This window comes from Carcharodon carcharias, chromosome 21 (genome assembly GCF_017639515.1).
Source record: "Carcharodon carcharias isolate sCarCar2 chromosome 21, sCarCar2.pri, whole genome shotgun sequence".
In the NCBI taxonomy this organism is placed as follows: domain Eukaryota; kingdom Metazoa; phylum Chordata; class Chondrichthyes; order Lamniformes; family Lamnidae; genus Carcharodon; species Carcharodon carcharias.
The window spans coordinates 62,313,555-62,335,087 of NC_054487.1; the positions used below are offsets into that span (position 1 = coordinate 62,313,555).

A 21,533-nucleotide genomic window follows, 5' to 3' on the forward strand; every position below is an offset into this window, starting at 1 on the left:
TTTATTTAACTACATACAAAATACTCTATACACATTATATTAAATACAAAGATCATAAAAAGTTTTATTCTACTTAGATTATCAATTTATCATGTACTATAGAAATCTTATGTCTGCTTGCAGTACTGGCCTGAAGCCTAGAATTCACAAAGCACCCTTTGATTGACTTTAGTGTTTCAGAAGTAATTTCAATTACTTGCGTTTATCTATTTACAGCAGTGGCTATTAGGGCAGAAGCCAACCTAGGAACTAAATATCCTAATTGAGTTGAACTTGCCTAAGAACAACATCACAAGAGATCAGTGTTATATACAGTATAAAACAAATGAGTGTTTGGCTCCTAAGTGGGTAAATATGCTGTGTGATGGGGAATTGAGCCATGCAGTTTCGAGAGATCCCAAGTTAAATCCATGATTTTGTTGTGCTATCTAATTTATGGATATTGAATGAGTATGCATGGGAATGGGCAACTTTATAAGTTGACATGTTAGCATTTCTACCTTGGATGGGAGGTGGGGTTCCCCTTTTTTATTACCATAACTTCATTGGAAGACACAACACTGGGAAACCAATGTAAATGGCTACCAGACCTGGAAAAACCACGTGAAATTTTAAGGCCAAAAAAGCTTGAGTTTCGGTGTCACCCTTTGTCAGCATTCGGCTATAAAGTTTTGTTTGTGTTATTGACTCATCCCCTTGTCTGCCTTGAAGCTGCTTAATTATAAAAAAATTAAACCAGTCAGATTAGAATAGATTTATTCTAGGTCACTTCCGCCTACCACGGTGCTGCCAGGGGCAAATGTGATAAATGAGCCAGTTTTGTTCTGCCAGTGTAGACCTGCCAGTTGGGTTATTGTCATGCAGGTAAGAGTTTTCAATTCACTAATTAACAGCATGTATCTAGGCTAACAGTGCAGGCTGAATCTGTAAGCTTGCACTGAAGTCTGTATCAATATTTTAATTTCACACTATCTAATCCTTGCAGGAAAAGGTTTTAGCATAATTGCATTAAACTCCAAAATGATGTAAAAAAGATCAAAAAAAGGTTAAAAAAAATCAATATGTTGGGTGGGCCTACAACTGCACCTTCAGGATGTAAGTCATCCCACTGCATAACTTATCAATCCTGCCTTTCAGAGCTGGCTCTTCAGTCCATGAGTGGGGATTTGAACACTCCATCTTCTGTATTAGTAGCAGGAATGCTGTCACTAAAGCTTTTCTCATTGCATCCTGATTGAGCAGTGGAGCCAACAACAAAAACTCCTGCAGTGGTTTTCCCCCACTCGCTCCTGATCTTGTGCATTGCTAAATGGTTGGTGATGGTCATGTTTTACAACAGTCACTTGCAGGAGGGGAGCAGCGCGCGTTCTGGTCCCTCACCCTCGCTCTCCCTGGCCCCAGGAGCCACGTGCGCGAGCTCGGCGGGAACGGCTCTGCCGGCGCGCGCCCCGCGGCATGTCCGGCCGGGCATGCGCACTAGGGGAGCCTGAGGAGAACGGGCGGCGCTGAGGTGACGGGAGACGGCGGTTGGAGTGAGTAAAATGTTGGCCTTTGTGAGGTAGAGCCACTGGTAAAGAAACGCTGAGTCGGGGTCGCGGAGGGAAGGATGTCAGTTTTTCACCTGAAGGGCAGGGAATTGCCGAATCTTAGGAAGTTTGTAAAGTCTTTGTCGGAAAGTTTCTCTTTAATGCTTCACTGAGATGCCTGTTGACAGCTGTGGTAACCAGGATGGAGGGCAATTCACCTCATCCAGTTCATACTGCTTGACAAGTTTTGTAACCTAATTTTCTGTAACATTTGCTGTAATTTGATCTTCGGCTCCCGTCCCCACCCGCCCCGATCAACTCAAGTTTCATTTTATTTAGACTGATGGAGACCTCCCCAAAGAAAACATCGTCATGCAATTTTGAGTGGTTGCTAGTCAATCAAACTGGTGTGGTCAGTACAGTATGAGAATGTAGTGACGACTTATAACATTTGCAAATTGTATTTTACTGGTTTGCTCATTGAATTGCATGATTTAGTATGACAAGTAGCAATGTGGAGATCTATTTATAAATAGGTGGAATAAAAGTTCTGTAAGTTTTAGATATTCACGCAAGGACAGTTGTCAAGGATGATGCCCTGCTGTACATTTTCTTTTAGTATTAAATTTAGTAACGGTTGAAGTAATTTGATAGTTCATTTGATAATTGTATGTTTTATGTTTTCACGTTCTGTTATGTACTGTTTGTTAACATTCGTTGTTCATGTAAATGTTTTTATACCTTTCTAATAAGCATCTGTTGAACATTTGTTGCAATAGTACCCAGCTAGTATATTGCTTCCACTCCTTTTGTTAAGTGAACATGCAGATTGATACCCTGTTCTGTTGCAAGGGTTTGCTATGTATCTCAAAATCCCCAAAGGCTGAAGCCGTAAAAAAAAACTTCAGTTTGCATATGCATTTTTGATATTAATTTTCTCTTTCCCTTTGTATCCTGTGACACTTCACGGACTGTCACCCCACTTGTGATTATGTTCTACAAACCTAGAAATTTAGAATGTGAAATTTCCAATTTAGAATAGAAGTTATTGATATAATCCTCTTTGGGTTTATAAATTGGCCTGTTCTTCTGTGATAACAGCTTAGTGATGTGCATTTATATTGGACTCACGTTGGATGCAATAACTTCAAACAGAAAATAGCAACCCATTATAAAACACCACATAATTTGTTATTTTCAACAGGCAATTAAAAAGGGTGTGCTCTCTGTACTCTGCAGAATGATGTCTTAATGCATCCACTTTAAAAGGAGGAGTTGGGGCTTCCGTTCTCTACATTGCTTAAAATGTACTGTCTAGTGCTTCTGACCATAATTATCCCTAACAACACCCCTCAAATTCTCCCCTCCTAAGGCACTGATTCTTCCTGATGTATGGTTCAAAAAGTGTCCAACACTTTGCTGATTCTCATCCAAGTAGCATGTGCATTTTTGATATTTTCTCTTTCCCATTGTATCTTGTAACACTTTACAGACTGTCACCCCACTTGTGATTATGTACCATACAGACTATACAGTTCTAAATTAAATCCTAGTCTGTGCTGAATTAACTAACCTCAGCAGGTGCAACAGCTAGGGTTGGTTGCTACTGGCTTCAGCAATCATCAGCTAGGAAAGGAAAAAAACCAAATCAACCAAGAATTTTTGCTTTTGATAGCTTTCTTGTGACCTCTGCTGGAAAGTGCGTGCATGTAGGTAGTTGTGATGCCCTCAATTTTCAAAAAGGTTGCTAACATTCACTAAAACAAATGCAAAATAGTTCGGATGCTGGAAATCTGGAATAAAAATAGAAAATGTTAACATTCACTACCTAGAATTATGTGTAGAGTGGCCACTTGGATGAGAATCAGCAAAGTGTTGGACACTTTTTGAACCATACATCAGGAAGAATCAGTGCCTTTGAGAGAAGGGGAAAATTTGGGGGGTGTTTGGGAGAATTATGATCAGAAGCATGGACAACTGTTATTGCCTTTTGGTGTGAAGCAATTCTGTAGTGTTCAGAGAACATTTTATTTGTCTCCCTAGTTAGATCCACTTCTAAATTCATAACTGCTGTTGTACTTCAGATACAAATTATATATAATTTCCCCCTTTTCATTGGGAAATAACAAATAGTGGTTTAATGAGCCTGGACATTGTCCTTTCCTTCCTGCAGTTTTGACTTGGATTCAGCCATGCAAGTGAATGAACACCTTTGTGCTTCTAAAATTATTGTTAGGTTGGCAAAGATTTCTTACGGATTAATTGAAACAAACTCGGGGAACCCTGGTCCAGTTTCAAGTGATAAAAATCTGGAACATTAATTTTAAAAAATGGTCTGACTTACATGACACAAATGAACAACGCTTCTCAGGAAGTCCACAAAGCTATGATGTGAGCAATCCTAATGTGCCATAGGTGCGGTTTGAGTTGAAACATGTTGTGGGATCATTAGTGCTTGCTATAATTAATAACTGCAGCGCTATATAGATTTCTTTTGACAGACTTTAGAAATCCAAAATAAGCTAATTTGATTTGTATAATCCTTTTATCTTTGCTCAGTCAAGTCGAACTTACATTTTTCTTTACCCTTCGTCAGTTTCAGTCTGGCTTGAAAAGTGGGGCAATAACTTTTCAAAAATTAAGTGCCAGGAAAATAAGTTGTACACTGAAAGCCATGTTTTTGATATAATGCTAAATATTTCCTTGTATGGTACAGAAATAAATAATATGGTATAAGTCACTAATAGTTTAGTACATATGTTAATTGGATTTCTCAAATTGCATGGCCAGAATTTTTTGCTCAGTGTGGGGGCACGCACCCGACACGCTCGAGCATAAAATAGTGTGCAATGACGTTGGGCGAGCATCCCGACATCATCGCTCACTCGTGCGATATTTCGGTCGGTGGGCGTACTCTAAATTCGGAAGCGCTCCTGCCAACATTTAAGAGGGCTATTAAGCCTATTAATGGCATAATTAACTGGGATTTTTCGCTGCCTGTCCCAACCTTATGGTTGGCGGGTGGGCGAATTGGCCAGCTGGCCTTTACATTTTTCAGGAAACCTCATCCAAGGGCAGGATGAGGTTTCTGTCATTAAATAATAAAAAATATTTGGACAGAATTTTCATGTTGTAAATGGTCAGGTGACTTTTTGATGTGTGGGCATTTTTTCCTGGTTTTTAAAATCTTTATTTTGTGTATTTAAATTCTTCAGCTCCCTGAGGCAGCTCTCTGCTTCAGGGAGCTTTCATTCTGCGCAGACTTCAGCGCACTCCCTCCTCCCGCCTCCCCCACCCAGGCAGCGTTGATCGTATTAATTAATTGGCCATTAATTAGCCAGCCAGCGTGAAATCGCAGTCAGGGCCCGATCACAGTCGGCGGTCTGTTTCCCGATGGCTCCCAGGCCAGCCGATCATGCCCGCCTGCTGAGGGAAAACTCAGGCCCATGTTTCTACTTTGCTTTTTGTTATTTATAACATTGTCACAAAGTAATTTAATTTGTATAATATTTTGAGGCTTGCACCACATCATACAGAATCATCAGATAGCTATTCGACTTCTGTATATTTTGAAATTTACACAATCAAGTTAACCCTTTGGAGGAGATGCTGTGTTTAAGACTCGGTTCAGTGTTGTAGAACTTTATAAAAAATGATATGATCAAATCTCTTTTCTTATATTCTGTGTTAAGATTCAGAAAATGTTCATTCTGGAGATATTTTGAATCTTAATACAGAATGTAACAAAATTCTGACCATTAAGTCAAAATCCAAGCCTTGTCTTGCACTGATCACCACTTAGTTTATATGCTAATCACCAATTCCACCTCGCTCACCTGCCTCTTGTCTTATATTAAACCACACTGTTTTGCAGCCTTTGATCCTGACCTGAGCTCCTGACTGCATATGATAAAAACTATGCCTCAACTCACCTGCTGCCAAAAATCTCATTGTGTCTTTGTCATCTGCAGACTTAACTACTCCAGTGCTCTCCTGGTCATCCTTCTTTCCTCTGTAAATCTCATCCTGTTTAAAACTGTATTGCCTGTATCCCATCTCTCAGCAAATTCAGATCAGCTTTCACTCCCATGCTTGCTGACCTACATTGGCTTCCAGTTCCCCCAGTGACTTAAATTTAAAATTCTTAACTTCATGTTCAAAGCCCTTCATGATGTTCCCCTCATACCCAACCCCATTCCCATCTTTATAGCTCTTACAATCCTTAAAGAACTGTATACATCCAATTCTGACCACTTGTGCATTCCCCCCATCTCACACTCATCTAAGTGATGAGTGAATGAATTAATGTTCTCTCATGTTTCCCCTTGCCTTTACAGCAGCCAATTCACTCTCATGCTTCTAAGGCAATTTGTAGCATCCATGTGGAGTAGGGCCACATAATACCCTGCCACCTTTGGTGCTACAAGGCTCTTGTTAATGATTCACTCTGCACAGGGATTGTCCACTCTCCCTTTACAAACAGCAATCAGCCTGCAACTCCTTAAAAAGCTCATCCTTGACCTTTCTGTCATTTCCAACCCCCAGCTCAATCTCTGACCTCCTTTTCCCCACTTCAGGATCCTTGAATGTGTGTCTCTTGCAGCTCTGTGTTCATCCCTCCTGTTCGAATTCCTTCTTTCCTACTTGCCCAACACTCAGATTGCCAAGACCAAAACTTGATTGATATCCCGTGCAACTGTGACTACTTTATCTCTCCTTTTCATTTTCCATGGCACTTCATACCATTGATCACACCATCCTCCATCATCGACATCATGTTCCATAAGATCACCTTTATTTGGTGAATTTATACTGAAGTCAACTTGAATATCCATCACTGGTTAGTTATATAGTTATATATCCAATCACTAGTTAGTTATATAGGTTTCCATTAGCAAACATAATCTCAGCACATGAAAGAATATAAATCCAGCTGTGTAATTTCATTTCTTCTCAGGATTACTCTCCAAGTGTAGTGCTTTTTCAAAATCAAGCATAAATGTTTGGATGTTGATGAATTTTCTTAAGGTCTGCCTTTTTCAATCTCTACCTTTATGATCTTGCCTCCTTCTGTACTTCATTTCCACATACCTCAGAAGTTTCCAACTCTTGAATCACTTTATGAGAACTCGGGAGCCAGCAATAACATCAAGCCAAACAAACACAGGAGACAAAAATAACAGTTGCCGTTGTGACTTTCCCAGAGAGAGTGCTTTTCTTGCACCCATGCTGCAAGACTTTAGCAGGTGTAGCATGGCCAGAGATCCTATTTTGCAGTTATTAAGAAAAAATGCAGAAAGACGGATGGGAAGCCATGCAAGCTCCTTTGGAATAGGCATAGTTTTGGGAGTCTATGCATTTGTAGTAGTTATATTTGGAATTAAGTTATATGCCTGCTCTCAGGTCAAGAAAATGTATGTGCAGATCTGCCTTCTTAGCCAAATGTATTTTTTTCTTGTCAGTTTTCTCTTATCCCTTTTTGTTTTTGAAGACATTGTGTAATTGATTAGCTATATGGGCTCTGGTCAGCCTCCATTATTTTCCCCAAGTAGCTGTTCATCTGAGGGTCTTGACTGAATGGTCTGTAACTTCCGCGTTCCCTGCGTTGGATTTGGGGGTACCCCAAAGATGCCCTGAGGAAACCCTCTGGCAAGTTCCCACCTAAGGGTTTGCACGGCAATTGCTCACAAGTGCTAACTTCCTCTGGACAATTGCGCTGGGAACCATCTGAAAATGTGATTTAAATGGCAAACTTTGGATGGTTCCGCCGGGGTTATACCAACAGTTACTCAAAAACAAAGTTAGAAGAATTAAAACCGCTTCTAACTTCTGGGTAACTATTACAAAGGCTCAGACCAACCCCACGGGATGCTTCCACACACCTGACACCGACCTCCCCCACATGGGAGCCTCCAATTCCTCTCCCCCCCCCCCCCCCCCCCCCCCCCCCCCCCCCCACCTCGGACCACCCAATGACCTTTTAGTCCCCGACTTCGGACCCCATCCTGACCTCGGAACCCCCGGCCCCAGAACCCCTAACCCCACCACCGACTTTGGGACCTACGACCCCACCTCTGACTTCAGAATCCCCCGAACTTGCACCCTTGACTCCCACCACCGCCCCTGATGCCTGACACCCCCAGCTCTCCCGAATGTGCAAACACCCCACCCCGACTAATGTCCGGCCTGCTGCACCCCCTCCCAGTATCTGACTCCCGGCCCCCCAACCCTAACCCTCACCCAGCCCCCCCACCGATGTCCAACCTCCCTCCACCATCCCCACCCAACCCTCAAACACCTCCATTCCCCCAAATCCTTTTCGTTTACCTTCCTCCTGGTTTGTCAATTTCAAAGGGATGTTTAAACTGACCTGCTTTATGGCAACTTGTGCCATAAAAAAGGGGCATATCCTCTTTCAGTTCGATGATGGTGGACTTCAATGCTGGACTTCGGAGACAGCTGCGCTGCCTGCACTTGGAAGGTCGGGTGAAATAGGCACGTAAGTAATTTGGCATAGGTAAGTTGGCACAGAGTGACAATCTGACGCTGATTGCCACTTCGAGGAAGTTATAGCCCAATATTAATAGGTTATTTTGAGCATCACAGCTGAGTCCTTTCCTACGCTCACCAGACACCCATGCATGAAAATCTTAGCAACAGTTTCAGATAGGACTTGGAATCTGAAGGCCTCATTGATTTTCCTTTTCTTTTGCTATGGGTACTAAGGCCCAATTATAGGAGTCCTCGTTCTGCCTTTGTTTAGATCAAATAACACAGACTGGGTTTGAAAACAGAATTTTATTAATTTGTAAGGCACAGTTACTGTTATGATCCCAGCTGAGGTTACCCCTGGAGAAGCTTGATCTCAGAGTGGAACCCTGCTTGATAGATTGACAGAGGCACAGGGGTCTGCTGATGAACTTTTAACAAAAGAATAGAACATTTATTCAACAAGAAAAGATGAACTATATTACATACTCCACCCACAGCTATATCTTTACAGATGTATACAGATTTGTAAGGACAACACAAGTTACAAAAGCTATCTTATACTCTGATAAAAGCAAAAGACTGCGGATGCTGGAAATCCAAAACAAAAATAAAAATACCTGGAAAAACGCAGCAAGTCTGACAGTGTCTGCAGAGAGGAACACAGTTAACATTTCGGGTCCATATGACTCTTCAACAGAACTAAGGAAAAATAGAAAAGAGGTGAAATATAGTATCTTATACTCTAATGTACACAGTAAGTACACAGTCCATGTAAATCTATGGCACCCTGTGGTCAGACACACCACACTCTGAAACCAAGTGATAGATGCCACTTCAACCAGATGCTGTGGATCTCTGCTCAACTCCCCCCTCCCACCCCCACCCCCCAAACGCTTGTCACATGGTGAACCAACCAGTCTCACTGAATTCCGTCCTTCACACAAGGGTTTTCAATCTCCACTCTCTAAGAACTTGCTTTGGAATCTTCTCCCAATCCAATGCTTTCTCTCAGACACCTTCGGCAAGGGTTCACCTCCAGGGTTTCGAACTCTCCTGATGTTCCTCTTCCCTGGGTCACCACATGCTTTCAAGCTGTCTTCCACACACTCTGTCTTTCTGACTCAGCCATCAACAGTATACCACTGCTTCACATGCCCATTTGCAAAGAGTTGAAGACCTTCAGTTGTCTCTTTGGACCTTCTTGCCTCTTGCAAGCTGTTCTTGCTTTAAGTCTGCTTTCTGCAGCTTTTGTCTCTTTAAATCTGAAGCATGGAGCCTTTCTTTTTGCACCTTACTCTTAACTTCAGTTAACAGGACCTTTTCCCAGGTTCCTGTCTTTCCTTTGACTAGAAGGTCATCTTTGGACTTTCCCCTCTTCCACTCCCATGGAATTTTGGGGTTTTTCTTTAGCTTGGGACTGGCTATCTGTCCCCTTTGCTCCAGACTCTCCTGGCAGCAACTTTCAGAACCAACTGCGCTCAAGCAGCTTCCAAAACAACTGCTGTTTCTCTTGTGCATGTGTCTGTGGGAGGGACCTGCCTCTCTGGCCCCCAGTTGCTAGGCAACATTCCAATCCTTCTATCCTTGTATGCTTACCTTTACTTTCTAGGAGTGGTAAAACTCTTCATTAGAAATGCAAGCACCTTTTTAAAGTGAAACTAAACCTCCATTTGACCTTTCTTAACACAGAGGTACAGAAATACAAATTAAACTTAAACATTAAAGCTAAAACTCATTCCTAACACACACAAATACCAATATAACTTACTTAGACTATCTCTATTTCCAAACAGTTACTTACTGGATAAAGTTTCTAAGCCTTTGGGGAGCTGTAGCTAAATAGTACACTTGGACAAGAAAATAAAACACAATTGTCCATTTATCCTCAAATTTTCTTGTTCCTCTTCTGAAAATGCTGACTCTTCCTAGCACACTAACTAGGATTCAGGGATTCTGACTGCCCCCAAGAATGTTGCTCAAGTGGCCGTTATTTAAGTGTAAGCTTAGCGAGTGAATGTGAACAGGCTATTCAACTGTAAAAGATATTGCTGTCCTCACTTGGTGGCCATATATGCTGACATTCTAACTGGAATCACACCAGGAACAGGCCTGGTTGGATTTTCTTTTCCTTTCACTAGCCCACGAGGATAAGACCAATATAGCTTATCTCCTGCCATCCAGCTTAGATCAGCAAATTCAGAAGTGGCCAGCTAAGCCATCAGGAAGCTAGCCTTGGTTTGAACAGTTGGTTTGTAAAAAGGTAAATTTTGAAAATTTTTGGATCACCATTTTTCTTCGTTACTTCACTTTTTTACCTATGGATTTGTGTTTTTTAAATATAAGTTATTTTTAAGGCTGCATTTTCTGGTTGGTGAGCAGGGACGTGTAAAATGACACTGGGTGACGTTGGGTGGAACTCCCGACACCACTCTGCGTCATTTACATTTTCATGTCAGCAGGGGTGCAGCCGAGTTGTAACTCTTTCTGAGTTAAAACAATCAAACTAAATTAACAAAATTAGGATAAATCAGGCACAGCGCAGCCAAGTTGTAACTCTTTCGAGTGCAAATACGTTTCCATCTGTTCCTATTCAGATGAAGTTACATTGTTTCATAGTTTGCCATTGTGAGATTTGAACTCTTCATCTTGGGGTTACAAGCCCAGTACCATAACCACTTGGCTATTTAGGCCAAGCTCGCAGCCGAGTTGTATGTGCACCCACCAACCTGTCAACGGCCTATTAAGGCCATTAAAAAAAAAGTAATTGAAGTCATTAGTGTACCTGCCTGTCCAACCTTTGGGTTGGCGGGCAGGCCAGGAGCCCTGGCGGGCTTTTGAAAAAGCATGAAACCTCATCCACGGGCAGGATGAGGTTTCATGAGGGATTTTAAAATTTCAGAGTGTGTTAAAATAAAAGTTATGGACATGTCCCAACTCATGTGACACTGTCACATGAGGGGACATGGCAGCAAAATTTTTTCCTCATCTTTATTTAAAGTTTCAAGTCTGAGATGATCTCCCTGAGGCAGCACTTTGCCTCAGGGAGATCTGCGTGCAGTTTCGTGTGTATGCACGAAAGAGCACACTCCTGGCTCAGGGAACGCATAGTGCTTCCTGGTGGACGTCACGCTGGGCGGGCCTTAATTGGCCTGCCCACGTAAAATGGTGGTGTCCCCCAATGGGCTGCACCAATCGGGAACCTGCCTGCCCGCGGCCGATCCCGCACATCCCCCCCCCCCAGGGTGGGGGGGGATATGTTGCTCTTAGATTCATGGTAAGATACCATTGTAAAATGATTCTTGACCCATTGCAATTTAGTTTAGTTTAGAATAGTAAGATGCCACTTGATTGAAACATAAAAGATCCTGAGGGATTTTGACAGGGTGGGTGTGGAAAGGATGTTCCTTTCTTGTGGGAGAATCTAGATCTATGGGGGGTGAAGTTCAGGAGCTGTTGCTTGGAGGTGCGCCTCCAATCGGCGCCCTCAATTGGGGGTGCACGGCCATATTATGTAACGTCCGCCAGAAAGTGCTATGTGCAGACGGGGGAGAATTCCCTGAACCAAGAGCGCATCCATCTCCCTGAGGCTAAGTGCTGCCTCTGAGATCAGCTCCACATTTAAAAATGCTAAAAATAGAACAATTAAATTTCCCTGACATGTCCCCTCATGTGACACTGTCACATGAATTGGGACATATCCATCACTTTTGGTTTAACTTTTATTAAATTTTTAAAAACCTACATGAAACCTCATCTTGCCAGTGGATGAGGTTTCGTGCTTTCTCTGAAGCCCGCCAGGGCTCCCGGCTGCCCGCTAACCTTAAGGTTGGATGGGCAGCCCTTTCAATTATCTAAATTGTTTCATTAATGGCCTCAGTAGGCTGCTCTCAGGTCGGCGGGCACACAGCTGATTTGGCTGAGTCCCCGCCAACCTGAAAATTAAAATGACGCGGGGAGTTCCGCCTGATGGCATCCTGCGTCATTTTACGCGTCGGCGAGTGGATCCTGCCTCCTGCTCGCCGACCAGGAAATCCTGGCCTGTGGGTCACTGTTTAAAAGTAAAGGGTCACCCATTTACAACAGATTAAGATAAATTTTTCTTTGCAAGGGTTGAGAGTCTTTGGAACTCTTCCTCAAAAAGCAGTGGAAGCAGAGTCTTTGAATATGTTTAAGGCAGAGCTAGATAAATTCTTGATAAGCAAAGGGGTGAAAGGTTATCGGGTGTAGGTGGGAATGCGGAGTTCAGGTTACCATCAGATCAACCATGATCTTATTGAATGGTGGAGCAGGCTCGCTGGGCCAAGTGGCCTACTCTTGCTCCTAATTCATATGTTCATATGTAATTTAGCAATTATTGCCTTTGTCATCTGTAATGTAGTTGTAATTCAACTTGATATCATAATAAAGGTTCACTTGATGCAGCACATGACCTGATACATGTTGGCATATGCATGTAATTTGTGTATGCATAGTGTGTTAATAAACTGTATTGATACCTATTCCTTTATGCTTAGACAGATCGGTAATTATGTAATTTTCCTGTTAATCATAAAGTTAATGAAAACCCCCAATGTTGAAATGAAATAGTTTATCATCAAGAAAATTAACTTACAGTCAGTTTAATATAGAGATATATAGTTATTAAGTTCACCTATAAACAGCAGCAGTTAGGTAGTGCATGTATTATCACCTTAAGATTATGTATGTACGTGCATGTGAATAAGTGGCAGTGAAGACAGAGTACTATTACATACCTATTCTAGGTTTGATTTCTGCTCCACACACTACAAGGAGTGCATTAAGCTGAGAGGAAAAATATCTCACTTCATCCTAATTTACATTTTTCGTCAAATTCCTGATTAACACAGGTTGTATTGACAGCTTGTTGGAGTCATACCTGGCACAAAGGAAGATGGTTGTGGTTGTAGGAGGTCAATCATCTCAGTCCAGGACATCACTGCAGGAGTTCTTCAGGGTAGTGTCTTAGGCCCAACCATCTTCAGCTACTTCATCAACGACCTTCCCTCCATCATTCTTGACTCCTTGTACTGATGTAGTCTATGCCCATAGGCAGCAAGACCTGGACAATATTGAAGCTTGGGCTGATAAGTGGCAAGTAACATTCTCCCTGCACAAGTGCCAGGCAATAACCATCTCCAACAAGAGAGAATCTAACCATCCCCCCTTTAACATTCAATGGCATTACCAATAACAGAATTTTAACAGCACAGAAGGAGGCCAATTCAGCCCATCATGTCTGCACCGGGTCTCCAAATGTGCATTACTGAATTCCCCACTATCAACCTACTGGTGGGTTACCATTGATAAGAAACTGAACTCGACCAACCATATAAATACGTGGCTACAAGAGCAGGTCAGAGGCTAGGAATTCTGCAGCGAGTATCTCACCTCCTGACTCCCCAAAGCCTGTCCACCATCTACAAGGGGCAAGTCAGGAGTGTGATGGAATACTCTCCACTTTCCTGGGTGAGTGAAATTCCAAAACTACTCTAGAAGTTTGACACCATCTAGGCCAAAGCAGCCCACTTGATTGGCTCCCCATCTACCACCTTCAACATCCATTCCCTTCATCACCGATGCAAAGTGGCAGCAGTGTGTACCATTTGCAGGATGCACTGCAGCAACTCGCCAAGGCCCCTTCGACAGCATTTTTCAAACCTGTAACCTCTAGCACCTAGAAGGTCAAGTGCAGCAGACCCATGGAAACACCACCACCTGCAGTTCCCCTCCAAGCCACACACCATTCTGACTTGGAACTATATCACCGTTCCTTCACTGTTGCTGGGTCAGAATCCTGGAAATCCCTCCCCAACAGCACTGTGGGTGTACGTACACCACATGCACTGCAGCAGTTCAAGAAGGCAGCTCACCACCACTTTCTCGAGGGCAATCAGGGATGGGCAATATAAATGCTGGTCTAGGAAGCGACATCTACATCCTGTGACATAAAAAGCTAGAAAGGTAAGTATTTTCATTGTGATACATGTAAGGCATCAGAGAGGGGGGAGTGAGAGGGGGCTCAAAATCTGATGAAAGGTAATCGACCTGAAATATTAACTATTTTTCTCTGTCCTGTAGGTGCTACCAGTCCTGCTGAGTATTTCCAGTGCTTTTTGTTTATATTTAGGACTCAAAATGAGTGGCGACTGAACAGCCGCAAAGTAGGCCACAACCTAATTTCCTCAGAGCCTTGCTTGAGCCTCCAGCCACCCCGAACACAGTGTAGTGTGGCTGGGGGACAGATAATCAGGCCAGGTGTTTCCTTGTTCCCAGCCTGAGAGTCTGCCAGTAGTCTAGCATTTCATGTGTAAATGGGGCTTAGTTGGTGCCCACATCTGGATTGTGGCCCAAATTCCATAAGACTTTAAAAATTTCTGGTAAATTGTTAGCCCTCATTTAAAGAGGGACCCATGTTCACACTGCATCATATTGGCAACTTTTTGCCAAGGAAGTTATTATCATGTTCTGTGACTCACAAGTGAAATACCTTATGTGGGTTTAGTTTCCATTACTCATGCATGCAGTATCTTTGTATTACACAAAAGTTTTCCAAAAGTACAGCTTGCTTATATAATTGTCTTTTGTTTCACTTATACACTGTTCCATTTAATCACATATATAAATGACACCCACTGTTAAATGCAGAAACAAAAAAGAGAATTATTCTTGATGGTCATCCAGCAATCTGCTGCTTTCATACAATAACAACACAAAAACATGGAGTAACGATAAGAGCCATGTAGCACATCTCGGCCATTTTCCATCAGTATCCAATGCATTCTGTTGTGAACTCTTTTCTCTACCTATTTAATCACTAGAGAAAAGTTTCTCTATGCATCTGCAAGATAAGACACAAGTTTGTGCCTGAGTAGAGCTGATTTGTCAAGAGCATAAGTCTTTACTCTTGGCTTCCATCACCATTGTAGTATAAGGGTGTGACACATGCAGGGTTAATGTGGGACTGAGTACAGTACCACCCACACAGTGATAAGAAGGCACATGATCCAGACCTAGGGTCAGTGTGGTGTTGAGCAGAGACATGTTAAGACCTAGACATGGAGATAGCTCCTTGCCTGTACCCTTTACTGTATATGTATATAGTTACAAATAGTTAATAAAGACTTGCTGTTAACGTACAGAAGACTACAAAGATTTCTTTAACAGACATGTTCTGTAACCAACACGGTCCCAACAACCATCATTTTTATTTTTGTAGCCCTCTGTGCACGAACCCATAGGGTGGAATTTTTCATTCAAGGACTAAGTCCCGTGGCAAGGATAGGGAGTGTTTCCCACTGTGGAGGCCGACTGGAATTCGCGCGGTATTGTGTGACCCAGGCCTCATTAATTGTGCAGTTGGAAGTTTCCTGACATATTGCACAGCGGGGCAGGCCGGATGGCTTGTGCCCCGCCATCATATCCGGGTGCCATTTTTAAAAGGCATCTGACCATCACTGACCTACTGTTGAAGAAAGAAGATGGACCTTCAGGAACACCCTGAAGCTGGAAGATGGACCTCCTCGAAGACTCTGAAACTGGAAGATCCACCTCATAGATGCTCCCCCACCCACTGCCTAGGTCTTGCTGCATGCAGACATGATCAGCTTCATTAATTGAGGAAATGCAAATGGAGTTAAACAGTGTCAATCATCATTGAGCAGCTCTACTACTGACCTTACAATGCAGAAATGGTCATTGATGAAACAGCTGAAGATAGATGTCCCTAGGATGCTTCCCTGAGGAACCTATGGGTACCTGGGTCATGATAGATAGGTGTGTGTGTTTGTACCTAACCCTTCCCCCTTTTCACATTGTAATAATATGCTTATCTGCCTTTTCCCTATATTGCAGTACAGTCCAAAGGCAAAACATTAACTTCTCCATTGTCATTAAATATTCTGACTTACTTGCAAGGGTACAGCTGCACCACTCAAGAAGCTCAATGCCAGGACAAAGCAATACCTTTTAATAGGTTTTGCTAACCATAAGTTCCTTACCCACTATCCTAAACATCCACCATTTTACTGTGGCTGCAGTGAGTACTGTCTTTAGGATGCACTGCAGTTACTAAGTAAGGGCTTTGCAGCAGTACCTCCTAAATACATGACACTTGCTACCTAGAAGGACAAGGATAGAAGGTGCTTGGGAGCGCTGTCATTTCCAAGTTTTCTTCTAAGTCACTCATCATCCGAATGTGGACGTATATCACCATTCCTCCATGGGAACAGTTCAAGAATGTCCACTGTCAACTTTGCAAAAGTTTGACTAACCTGTTTTCTGCATTTGTTTCAGGTTTCCAGCATTTTCAGTATTTCATTTATGTTTTTTCAATAAGGCTTACTTGTGCAACCCAACTAATGGTACCCTCACTTAACAAGGGCTAAGACAACATGTGCCCTCTTGAAATCTGTTGTTTTTCCTGTATGGCTTGTAATAACAACCTTAGGATAGATTTCCTTCTCTAGTTTCTATTTCCTGTTTGTTATATTTTTTATATATAAAATTTTGTTTACTTCCTTTCATAGTTAGATCAACATTATCCCATTCCCATATGGCAGAAAAGGCAGCTTAACTGGAAAGTGTTTATATTCGCATCAGCAGCAAAATGGAGAAATGTAGTGGAATGAAAAATGATGCACAGATATTCAGGAATTTTTTTCCATTGGGTTACTTCTACCTGCCAATAGTGTATGCTTGCCATTCTTTTCTGACTCTGAATCATGATCGCCCAGCCCCACAATTGACAGCAAAATAAACTTACCCATTAAGTACTATTTGCATTGTACTTTGAATTGACCAAATAACTCTGCTTTTGTACCTCAGGTTAAGCTAAGGGCATAACATTTAAGAATTTAATTCTCATAGCACTTGCAAAGATATTCTTTTCCTTCTTGTTCCAAGTTATAAATATTGACAAAAAGCAGCACAACTCTAGCAGGGATATTGCACATTTAAAGTAACTTCAATAAGGTATAAAAGTAAGTTTATGGCCAAGTTTTACTTGAAAAGAAAATTTTAAAGTGAGCTATGAGAGAATCACGGCATGATTAGGATTGATATCTTGTCTGAGAGTTGTTCAATGTAACAGAAGCTTCTAAAATGATTTTCAGTACAAATCAGTAAAATTAATTCACTAAAATTCAATATACTTGAGTAAAATGAATTTCCAGGAGTACTACCTAATAGCCAGTAGAAGGTGCTACATGACCGGCAAAAGAATAAGTCCTTCTATTTGATGACATTATTATAACTCTGCATCATGCTGATCAAATGACTTGATGCTCGGTATCTGCTCATGCATTTGAATTTACTGTGAGGAGGAATACAAGAGCGATGCCGGAAAACTGCATAAATTTTCCTTTCAGTAGAAGAATGCATTTTTCTATTATCACTTTTGGTGAGCTGCTACCTTCAGTTCCATTACTCTAATTGCAGATTAAAGCTCATATCTTATAATTCTGGAACCCATTCTTATTAATGCTTTATAGTTATATTCCCTTTCGTTCAAAAATTCACCTTGTATTCCAGATTTGTAGCCATTTACAGTTCCTATACTGACTGCTGCATTATCTCAGAAGTCAGATCTATACAGCATTGTTTGACATCTTGTTCAGAATTTGGTTCACATTTAAAATGATTGGGTCTGCATTTTACTAACTATTTTAGCTGTATAATTCAGAAAATGCCATGTACTTTGTATTGCTTATTCAGTGATTCAAAGGATGGCTTAATTCCCATCCTCACATGAAAGTATTACAAGTTTGAGCTAACAGAGTCAAAATGTATGCACCACATGTTAATTTTACTAAATATTCCATGCATCCTAATTCACATAGACCTGATTCCATTTAGGTGAGTTGGAACTTTGATAGACCCGGATAACAAGAGGCTGAGTTGTTGCACTGAACTCGGGGCATGACTGTGGAAGGGAGGATGCGACCGTCTGGAGAGGTCGGGACATGGCTGTCATAAGAACAGGAGTAGGCCATTTGGCCCGTCGAGCCTGCTCTGCCATTCAGAAAGATCATAAGACCATAAGACATAGGAGCAGAAATTAGGCCATTCGGCCCATTGAGTCTGCTCTGCCATTCAATCGTGGCTGATAAGTTTCTCAACCCCATTCTCCCGCCTTCTCCCCGTAACCTTTGATCCCCATACCAATTAAGAACCTATCTATCTCGGTCTTAAATACACTCAATGACCTGGCCTCCACAGCTTTCTGTGGCAATGAATTCCATAGATTCTTCACTCTCTGGCTAAAGAAGTTTATCCTCATCTCTGTTCTAAAAGGTCTTCCCTCTACTCTGAGACTGTGCCCCCGGGTCCTAGTCTCTCCTACTAATGGAAACATCTTCCCCACATCCACTCTATCCAGGCCTTTCAGTATTTTGTAAGTTTCAATCAGATCCCCCCTCATCCTTCTGAACTCCATCGAGTATAGACCCAGAGTCTTCAAATGTTCCTCATACGTTAAGCCTTTTGTTCCTGGTATCGTTCTCATGAACCTCCTCTGGACCCTCTCCAGGACCAGAACATCCTTCCTGAGATACGGGGCCCAAAATTGCTCACAATATTCTAAATGTGGTCTGACCAGAGCCTTATAAAGCTTCAGCAGCACATCCCTGCTTTTATATTCTAGTCCTCTTGAAATAAATGCCAACATTGCATTTGCCTTCCTAACTACTGACTCAACCTGCAAGTTAACCTTAAGAGAATCCTGGACTAGGATTCATGATCATGACTGATCATCTACTTTCTATGCCATTATTCCCCACTATCCTCATAATTCCTTGATGTCATTAGTATCCAGAAACTTATCAATTTTTGTCTTGAACATGCTCAATGATTGCGCTTCCACAGCTCTCTCGGGTAGAGAATTATTTACATGGATTACAGAATTAGAGTTGTGCTGAAGGTAAAAATAATTAATTAACATTTCTGTTTGGGAGCATCTCAAATCATGCCATATTGTCGTGGCAATGGGTTGTAGGGCCTATGCCAGTTCCTTTGTTTCAGTTTAACTGTGTGTCTGTTCACAAAGACAATCAGTCAGTTTGGAACAGGCAGAAAGAAAGCATTTGCCGGAATCTGTAAGTTAACTGTGGGACCAGCAGCCATACAGAGGCTGTGGGAGCAGACTGGGAAAGGCAGTCTGTGTCGGTCCAAAGCCAGGACAGGGAGCATAGAGGGCCATTAAGAACCAGGGGTGTTCCTGATGTCTAAATACCCAAGCAAGATGGTAAATGAAACGCATGCTTGAATTGAGGAATGCACAGTCGTGAAGTCTTAAAGAACAGTCAACAGTTGCTCAGCCAAATGCTAATGGAAGGGTACCCATAAAATCTTGTACCTCAGAAGAATGGCTGGAACACTGAGGAGAAATCAAAGTGAATTGTTAAGGGGAGGTCATGTCTGACAATTTCATTGAATTTTTCGAAGAGGTGACCAGGTGTGTAGATGAGGGCAATGCATTTGTCATAGTCTACTTGGACATCAGCAAGGCTTTTGATAAGGTCCCGCATGGGAGACTGATAACAAAGGTAAGAACCCATGGGATCCAAGGCAATTTGGCAAATTGGATCCAGAATTGGCTGAGTGGAGGGAAGCAGAGGGTGATGGTCGAGGGGTGTTTTTGTGACTGGATGCCCGTGTCCATTGGGATTCCACAAGGATCGGTATTGGGTCCCTTGCAGTTTGTGGTATATATAAACGATTTAGATTTGAACGTAGGAGGGTTGATCAGTAAGTTCGCAGATGACACGAAAATTGGTGGGGTGGTAAATGGTGAGGAGGATAGCCTTAGATTACAGGAGGGTATAGACGGGCTGGTCAGATGGGCTGATCCGTGGCAAATGGAATTTAATCTGGATAAATGTGAGGTGATGCGCTTGGGCAGGACAAACAAGGCACGGGAATACACGCTGAATGGTAGGACCCTGGGAAGTACTGAGGATCAGAGGGACTTTGGTGTACATGTCCACCGGTCCATTAAGGTAGATAAGGTGGTTAGGAAGGCATATGGGATACTTGCCTTTGTTAGCCTTAGAAGGCATAGAATATAAGAGCAGGGAGGTTATGCTGGAACTGTATAAAATGCTGGTTAGGCCACAGCTAGAGTATTGCGTGCAGTCCTGGAATCCACATTATAGGAAGGATGTGATTGCACTAGAGAGAGTGCAGAGAATGTGGCCTGGGCTGGAGAGTTTTAGTTATGAGGAGAGATTGGATAGACTGGGATTATTTCCCTTGGAGCAGAGGAGTTTGAGGGGGGACATGATTGAGGTGTATAAAATTATGAGGGGCATAGATAGGATAGATAGGAAGGAACATTTCCCCTTGGTGGAGGGATCAATAACCAGGGGGCATAGATTTAAGGTAAGGGGCAGGAGGTTTAGAGGGGATGTGAGGAAGAATTTTTTCACCCAGAGGGGGGTAGGAATCTGGAACTCACTGCCTGTAAGAGTGGTAGAGGCAGAAACCCTCATAACTTTAAAGAAGCATTTGGATGTGCACTTGCGATGCCATGGCATACAAGGCTTTGGGCCTAGTGCTGGAAAATGGGATTAGAATAGTTAGGAACTTGTTTGACTGGCACAGACTTGATGGGCCGAAGGGCCTTTTTCTGTGCTGTAGGCCTCTATGACTGTGACTCTATGAATTCCAGAGAGCTGGGCCGTACCTTTCTTCCTCTCTTAAGTTCCAAAGAAGAGTCATATTGGACTCAAATCATTAAGTCTGTTTTTCTCTGCACAGATGCTGCCAGACTCGTTAAGTTTTTTCAGCACTTTTTTGTTTTTATGTGGTATATCTTTGGGTTGGTCCCAGGAAAAGTAAATTAACCTTCAAGATTTCGTAACGTAAAGGGATCTCTTGTGGGTGAAGTTGAAAGGGGAACTGGTTTTATGCTCTAAGTCTTGAAAAACTATAGTTTTCTTTTTTATATACAGTAAAGTTTGTTTCTATTTAAAAATGTGAAATTTTGTAGCATAGTTCTTCCAGTTAACAATTGAGTGTTCATGTTTCTCTTTAAGCGTTAATGATCCATCCTGGAATCGTATCACAAATCATTAGCAAGGGGCTTAGCATGGGCCTGGTCTCCAACAGTCTACCAACTATCAGGCACCTTGTCACATCCTCTATCAGCTGCTGTGGTGTGTCTGTGATGTGTTCACCAGATTGTGAACCTTGAGCCTATCGCGGATGCATTTCCACCAAGGTGGTTGTCTCTGCACTGGGGGAGAATGCAGAGGAATGGTGAGATGGTGCATCCTCTGAATGTTCCATGTCATCCTTTTCAGAGGTGGAGTTTTGGTTTGTAGCAGACTGTGGACATTGTGTGTCCTGAGTGCAAGGATCTTTCATGGAGAACACAAAGAATTAGCATGAGGTAATGCACAATCCCATTTTCCGTTGCTGTGTTACATATGTCTCCTGTGTGCCCTGTTCGCAACACCAGGTTGAAAACATCCTCACTCTGTTGTCTCGACACTCCGG

At 42.3% G+C, this 21,533-nt stretch overlaps 1 protein-coding gene across 1 annotated transcript in view; it reads left to right on the top strand.

Moving 5' to 3' along the window:
- The first annotated feature begins 1,452 nt into the window (after positions 1–1,452).
- Positions 1,453–21,533, top strand: part of LOC121292910 (small integral membrane protein 29-like) — a 108,084-nt gene continuing 88,003 nt past the window's right edge. The window contains exon 1 of the transcript XR_005946371.1: positions 1,453–1,532. The gene's annotated coding sequence lies outside the window, so the exon portion shown is untranslated. The remainder of the gene's footprint in view (positions 1,533–21,533) is intronic.